The sequence below is a fragment of the Dasypus novemcinctus genome, chromosome 25, assembly GCF_030445035.2.
Source record: "Dasypus novemcinctus isolate mDasNov1 chromosome 25, mDasNov1.1.hap2, whole genome shotgun sequence".
Lineage (NCBI taxonomy): Eukaryota > Metazoa > Chordata > Mammalia > Cingulata > Dasypodidae > Dasypus > Dasypus novemcinctus.
The window spans coordinates 33,830,823-33,837,921 of NC_080697.1; the positions used below are offsets into that span (position 1 = coordinate 33,830,823).

At 51.7% G+C, this 7,099-nt stretch overlaps 1 long non-coding RNA gene and 1 pseudogene across 1 annotated transcript in view; both read left to right on the forward strand.

Annotated features, from left to right (window-relative positions):
- LOC111763851 (uncharacterized) overlaps positions 1–6,821 on the forward strand; it is an 18,806-nt gene extending 11,985 nt beyond the window's left edge. Inside the window, exons 5-8 of the long non-coding RNA XR_009183451.2 lie at positions 3,527–3,622; positions 4,503–4,651; positions 5,110–6,430; positions 6,595–6,821. This is a non-coding gene — a long non-coding RNA (uncharacterized lncRNA). The remainder of the gene's footprint in view (positions 1–3,526; positions 3,623–4,502; positions 4,652–5,109; positions 6,431–6,594) is intronic.
- Positions 564–1,269, forward strand: LOC101428574 (N-lysine methyltransferase KMT5A pseudogene; annotated as a pseudogene).
- Positions 6,822–7,099: the final 278 nt, after the last annotated feature.

Here is a 7,099-nt window from a genome sequence, read left to right on the forward strand (position 1 = left end):
AGTAAAGATCACCAGAAAGTAAAGATCACCAGAAACAGTGTGCTTTCATCTGGCAGGCTAGCAATGCCTTCACTACCTTACCTCACCAGACTGTCAGCTCTCCATCCCTAGTCTGCAGGGAGCTTGATGGCCTTTGCCTTTCACAGGACGTCACCCTGGTTCATTATATCCCTGACATCATGCTGGTTGGACCTAGTGAGCAAGAAGTAACAATGACTCTAGACGTATTGGTAAGGCATTTCTTTGTCAGAGGGTGGAGATAAATACAACAGGCGCATGGGTGCTGGCCCTGCTGGCATGGGGGGACGGGACCCTGTGGGGTGCCGCCAGCCCTTCTCCTGGGCGCTGAGTTTGCACTGGTGGCTGCAGTGACAGCAGCAGCAGCGGTAGTGGTGGCCTGGTGGAGACAGTGAGGGCGAGGGGCGTGCCAGCATGGGCCTTGCCGAGCTGCAGGAAGAGACCTCAGTCCCACATCAGGAAGTCAAATGCCAGGGAAACCAGTAGCTGGAATTTACAGGGGGGTGGAAGAGAACAGAAACTCTGGCAATGCAACACGGAGCAACATGAAGTCCCGAGAGCAGATCAGGGACGCCAGGAGAGGTCTCCTGGCACCTTTTCCAAACCCAAAATCTGAAGCAGCAAAACCTCCAAAACTCCCACCGCGTCTTGGGATCCCACCAACGCAGCTGTCACCAAGCAAACTGAAAAAGCCTGTCCAGGGCAAACAAGCCCCTCCAAATAAGCTTGCAGGGATACTCAACAAGGCAAACTCCCTGTCCAGCAGAGCTCCAGGAAGAGCGAGGCTGAGCTGCAGGCTGAAGAAGGGACGAGAATAGACGAGTTGGTGGGAAGTGGGAAGGAGGCAGGAATGAGGATTGGTCTCATCGCTGGCGAGGGCAGGGGAGTTATTGACAACCAAGCTGCTCTCCAGGGCGAGTTTGTGGTGAAATACCACGGGGACCTCATCGAGATCACTGACGCCAAGAAGTGGGGGGCACTGTGTGCACAAGACCCCCCCAGAAGCTGCTACATGGACTATTTTCAGCATCTTGAACAAAACTACTGTGCAGATGAAGCTAGAGAGACGAATCACCTGGGAAGACTGGTCAACCCAGCAAATGTGGGACCTGCCAGGCCCAGCTGCGCGGCCCTGGAGGCGGGACCCCTCCCTCCCCGCCTCTGTGACATCCAGGCTGGGAAGGAGCTCCTGTCCGACTATGGGGACCACAGCAAGGCTTCCATTGAAGCTACCCATGGCTGAAGCACTGACCTACTGGCCCCCTGCGCCACATAGCCCCCTCCCTGGACGAAGTACCCTCAAAAGGAATTGAGTTTTTATTTTTTTACACAGAAAATCTTAGTGGATTACTTCAGATATATTTTTAAAGTATATTGAGATGCCTTTTCACCGTAGCATTTAAATATCTGTTACATGTTCAAGGTGGGCTTGAACAGATGGCCTTAAATTACCACAACTTTTATATTCTAGTTGTTTCTGTACCTTTTTTGCAAATGAGTCAAGTTTGTGCTTCCCCTGCAGGCAGTCATAGTCTCAGCAGAGGTTTTAGAGGAAAGATTCAGACATGAACTAGGAAGCTGGGCTGTTCTCCTGCCTGGAACTGAAGAGCCAGGAACCCCAACCACACCCCCAATGCCCCTCAGTGTCCGCGCCCAGGCGGGTGAGCAGGACCCTGCCGCCCACCGCCTGGCTGGATGTCTCCAAGCGCTTGTTCTGTGCCTCGCCAGGCACGCTTTCAAGTGCGTGATTATTTTGCTCTTTCAACAGCTTGCTGACCCCGTGGCGTGAACGCGGGCCAGGCATGTATTTACTCTCCCACAAGGCAGCGCTTCTCTTGGCACCTCAGCCTCAGGGCAGGTAATCAAACTAGATGTGCGCAGGGAGAAGCGTTGCTTAGCTGCCCCCACTGGGGCAGGGTTTCCTGAAACTTGGGTTAATTCTTTATAGAAATGTGAACCCAGAGGTTATTTTTTAAAAAATAAAGAGGAAAAAAAGGGAAAACCAACAGAAAACAACTTACACGTGTATAGGTCTTGACGCGAGTGAAGTTGCTGTGTTATCCCCCCTCCATTTTCTTTTGCAGAAGATACTTGGGGTGGTACTTTCTTCTAATCCCAGATAAAGGCGTGTAGCGGGACCTGGCATTACTTACCCGATGCCTCCCGGCCCGGCCCTGGCTCTGCCGGGTGAAAGCTGGAGCCCTGCTTCCAGGCCTTCCTTGGTGAGGCTCGCTGGGGTGGGCCTCCAAGGCCTGAGATGCGGACCCTTCCCCCCAGCCGCCCCCCCCAGCCTTGGAAGGGCGCCCGGGTGCACAGGTCCAGGGAGCAAAGACAAGGCTTAAAGGTTTTCACCCCAACTGTGACGGCAGGAGGAGTGGGGGCTTCCTCCTCTCTCCCCAAGGGGAGCGGTTCTCCCTGCCCACCTCCAGCTGGGGGGGTGAGTGGTGGAGGTGCCCCGGAGCGCTCACCCGGGTTCCCGCCCTCCTGGTCCCAGGTAGGTGTGAATGGAGACAGGTATGAGAGCCTGTTCGCATCCTTGTTTTTTTTTTAAGATTTATTTTTTATTTATTTCACACACACACACACATACCACACCCTGCTCTCTGTGTCCATTTGTTGTATGTTCTTCTGTGTCCGCTTGTATTCTTGTCAGTGGCACCCAGAATCTGTGTGTGTCTTTTTGTTGCGTCATCTTGCTGCGTCAGCTCTCCGTGTGTGCGGCGCCACTCCTGGGCAGGCAGCACGTTTTCGCACGGGGCGGTCCTCCTTGGGGGGCGCACTCTTTGCACGTGGGGCTCCCCTACGCGGGGGACACCCCTGCGTGGCAGGGCACTCCTTGCGCGCATCAGCACTGCGCATGGCCAGCTCATCACACAGGCCAGGAGGCCCGGGGTTTGAACCCTGGACCTCCCATGTGGTAGGTGGACACTCTATCAGGTGAACCAAATCCGCTTCCCAGTCCTCGTCCTTGATCCTCCACGCCAGGCCTCCCGGCGATGCTACCTCAGAAAGTCTTCCCCTCCCTCCCCGCACTTGCCTGATCAGTGGTCAGCAAATCGGAAGAGTTGGCAGAGTGTAGATGTGAGAGGAAATACCTTCATTATACCTACTTGTGGTTTAGCTTTGCATTTAAAACCAGCAAAAGCCAAGGAAATAAACTCAAAAGTTATTTGCTGACATAAAAACAAAACAAAAAGTTAAAATATTTATTGCCAGGCCAAAAAAAAAAAAAAGATCCAGGGGCTTTCCACTAAGGTAAAATTTCTAGGCATCTAGTGGTGCCAGACATGTTAAGACATCCATCCCTTTTGAGGGAAAGAGTAAACTGTTGCATCTGGCCTCTCCTGCAACCAACAGAGAGGCACAACTCCTAACGGCCTGTTCAGATTTTTTTTAAAAGAGGTACAGGGATTGAACCCAGGACCTCGGACACCGGAAGCAGGCACTCAACCACTGAGCTACACCTGCTTCCCAATGAGAGTTGGTTTTTTGTTTGTTTTGTTTTTAGGAGGTACCAGGAAACGAACCCAGGACCTTGTACATGGCAAGCAGGTGCTCAACCACTTGAGCTATATCCGCTCCCCAACCTCTTCAGATTTTGACGGTAACATATTCCTCATTTGGGTGTGCTACTTGGGCCCATTTACTGAGTGCCCCAAAAAGCTATCAAAATTACATACAAATGTGGAAACAGCTTTGAGGTCAGGTAATGGGTCGAGGCTGGAAGAACTGTGAAGTGCTTGAGAGAAAAAGCCCAGATTTTTGAAGAGACTGTTAGTAGGAAAATGGATGCTAATGATACTTCTGATGAGGCTGTCTGCCCCGGGGCTTGGAGGGGGCTGGCCTTGCTCCCTGCTGTTCAGGGAGAGTGCTCCCACCCCAAAGCTCAGAGAGGGTGGGGCCTTTGCCCCAGGGTTGGAGGAGAGCATGGCTCTGTGCCAGTGCTTGGAAGGGGTGGAGCTGCAGCTGCATCAGGCCCGGGGGACAAAATGTGGACCCACGGATGACTCTCAGACCTTGAAATCTAATGGCATTTGCCTTGCTGAGTTGTTTGGTGCTCATGACCCCTGCTTTTCTTCCAATTTCTCCCTACAGGAGTGGGCATATCTATCCTATGCCTGTCCCACCATTGTGCATTGGAAGCAAATAACTTCTCTAGGTTCCACAGACTGAGGGGGCTTGTGTCCTAGGACTGACCTCACCCAGAACCCACACTGATGAGAATTTGTTCTTAGCATTGCTCCTGACTCAACTTCAGGCTTTTGGCATGTTGTGAGGGGATGAATGTATTGTGCATGTGGGAAGAGCATGTCTTTCTGGCATCCGGAGGGCCAACTGTGGTGCAATGAATTGTGTATCCCAGATTGGACATGGTCTTGGTCTGTGTCTTGGCGGTTGTGGATCATTGTAAATAAGATTTCCTCAAGATGCTACGTCAAGTGTTAAGGTACGGCCCCACTGATTCAGGATGGGTTTGAATCCAGATTACTAGAGTCCTTTAAAGGCAGAGTGAAAGTCAGACGGAGAGGAAAGCCAGGAGAGGCCTCCGTGGACCAAAGAACGCCATCGCCTTCCTGGAGAAAGTATCGCCTTGCTGGCGCCTCGATTTTGGACTTCTCCTAGCCTCAAAATGGTGAGCCAATAAATTCCCCTTATTTACGCCAGGCCTTCATATGGTTTTAGCAGCTGGGTAACTAAAATAGTCTGGCCTTGGGAAGCTTCCTGGTCAGCTCACGCAGGGGTTAACCCCTGGGGAAGTGGAGCTTCGGCAGGAAATACTAACATCACACCAGCATCCCACCGAGGAGCTTCCTCCCACTCCCACTTCTAGACTGCACGCAGCGTGGTGGTCCACTTACTTCCACGTGAGGTTCATTCGGCAGAAGCTTCCGGAAGCCTCTGGGTCCTCCTGCACTGGGTGCCCTGACCACTTGCGGCTCAGGAGGGGCCCGAGGAGCTGGGCAATCTGCTGGGTGTTGAGCCTCTTCTGCTGCAGGAGGAAGGATGTCCCAGGAGTGGGTTCCCCAGTATGGGCAGGGACCTGTGTTCTCAGGTGGGAAGCTCTGCCCTCTGATTTTGTCTGATCTCCAGGTCTGACCCCTGGCTCTCAGGCCACCTGCCTGACTGGTTTTCCTCCCATCCCTGGAGTTTCTACCCGAATCCCAGTGTGATGGTTCGAAGCTGTATGGACCCCAGAAAAGTATGTTTCTTAAAGTTAATCCATTCCTGCAGCTGTGGACCCATTGTAAGTAGGAGTTTTGGGTGAGTAAGATCTTAAGATGTGACCCACCTCATTCAGGGTGGGTCTTAATCCTTTTACTGGAGCCCTTTATAAGAGAATGAAATTCACACAAAAGAGAAAACTATGGAAGCAAGAAGCTGAAAGCAATGAAAGCTGGAATAGAAAGAAGAAGCCATCGGATGCTGCCATGAGACAGAGGAGCCCAGGGTCACTGGCAGCTGGTCTTTAGGACGACAGTATCACCTTGATGATGCCTTGATTTGGACAATTTTCTCAGCCTCGAAACTGTAAGCTTGAAAGCTATTAAATTCCTATTGTTAAACACTGACCCATTTCACGGTATGCTTTGAGCAGCTTTAGCAAACTAAAGCACTGTTGGTATTAAATTGATTATTTTCTGATTTGCTTTTTATTTTAAGAATAGGACAGGAACCTGTTTGCCATGGTTGTCTGTGGGTGTCAGTACTCCTACCTGCAGCCAGAACTTAACTTTGGCAAAGAGCCTTGGCTTATTCTGGTAGAGAATGGAGTTATTTTGAGCCAAATGCTCTGAGGCACTCCGTTCTCTGGGTAGTGTTTTCTCCAGGCGGAGTTAATTTTAATGACTTATTATAAATTTATTCACAAGTGGATGATTTATAGTTAATACCAGTCCTGTAACTTTTTGTCACCTGACTGACATCTCAGAAGCATCATTTGTAAAGGCCTATTACATTTAGGAAGGGGAAAAAGAATTAAGTTGTGGCCATTTCTGCCCATGTCCTCTCTCTCTCTCTCTCTTCTTTTTCAGGAGATACCAGGGACTGAGCTCAGGACCTTATACCTGAGAGGCAGGTGCTCAACCACTGAGCTATACCCACTGCCCTGTCCATGTCCTCTCTGTCGGTGATTGAGCAGGAAAGCTGTGGGCGCAGCCTGGCTCCACGTGTGAAGTGGAAGGACAGACAGCCACGAGGGACAGCACCTCTGTACCCACATGGCCCTGGCCTTTCTGGGTGTGGTCTCTGTTCTATCAACCATGTGGTGTCCTGTGTCTTCCCAGGAACTCTCGGAGCAGGCAGGTGGTGGCTGGGGTCCCATTTTCCAGAGAAGGACATGGAGGCCCAGGAGACCAGCAGGCTTGTCCAAGGTTTCACAGCTCCTGAGTGACCGAATCTGCACGGAAGCCAGGTGCGGCTGACTCCCAGGCTGGAGCGGGGCCGAGCACACAGGTGCTCAGTAATTGGGGTGTGAATCATGTCCCCCCCAAAAGGCACGTTCGGGTCCCAACCCCTGGTGTGCAGGGGTTATTGGTTATGGTGTCCCCTCAAGTAAGGTGGGCCTTGATCCAATAGGGCTGAAGGAAACCGGACACAGAAGAGTAGCCGCGGGGAGTAGCAGCCAGAAACTGCAAGTCAGGGGAGCCCAGAAGAGCTCGGAGAAGACACTGCCATGTGCATTGCCATGGGACGGGCCAAGGAACCCTAAGGAGCGCTGGCAGCCAGCCCCAGAGCACCACAGGCTTGGGGGAAAACACATCGCATGATGCCTTGATTTGGACATTTTTCTCAGCCTTGAAAATGTAAGCTTTTAAGTTAATAAATCCTCATTGTAAAAGCCAACCTATTTCAGATATTGCTTTTGGCAGCCTAGCAAACTAGAGCACCCAGTTATCATCCTTCACGTATAGATGCACAAAGCACTCTCTCCTTCATTATCAGCTCATGGCCACCCGAGCAGGGATGGTTATTTCCATGGTGAGAGGTGCAAGCGGAGGCTTAGAGAGGTAGCGTGGTTCAGCCAGTGACAAGTGGAGTGGGTGGCTGTGCCCTAACTGGGACTCAGGCCTTCTGAGATGCC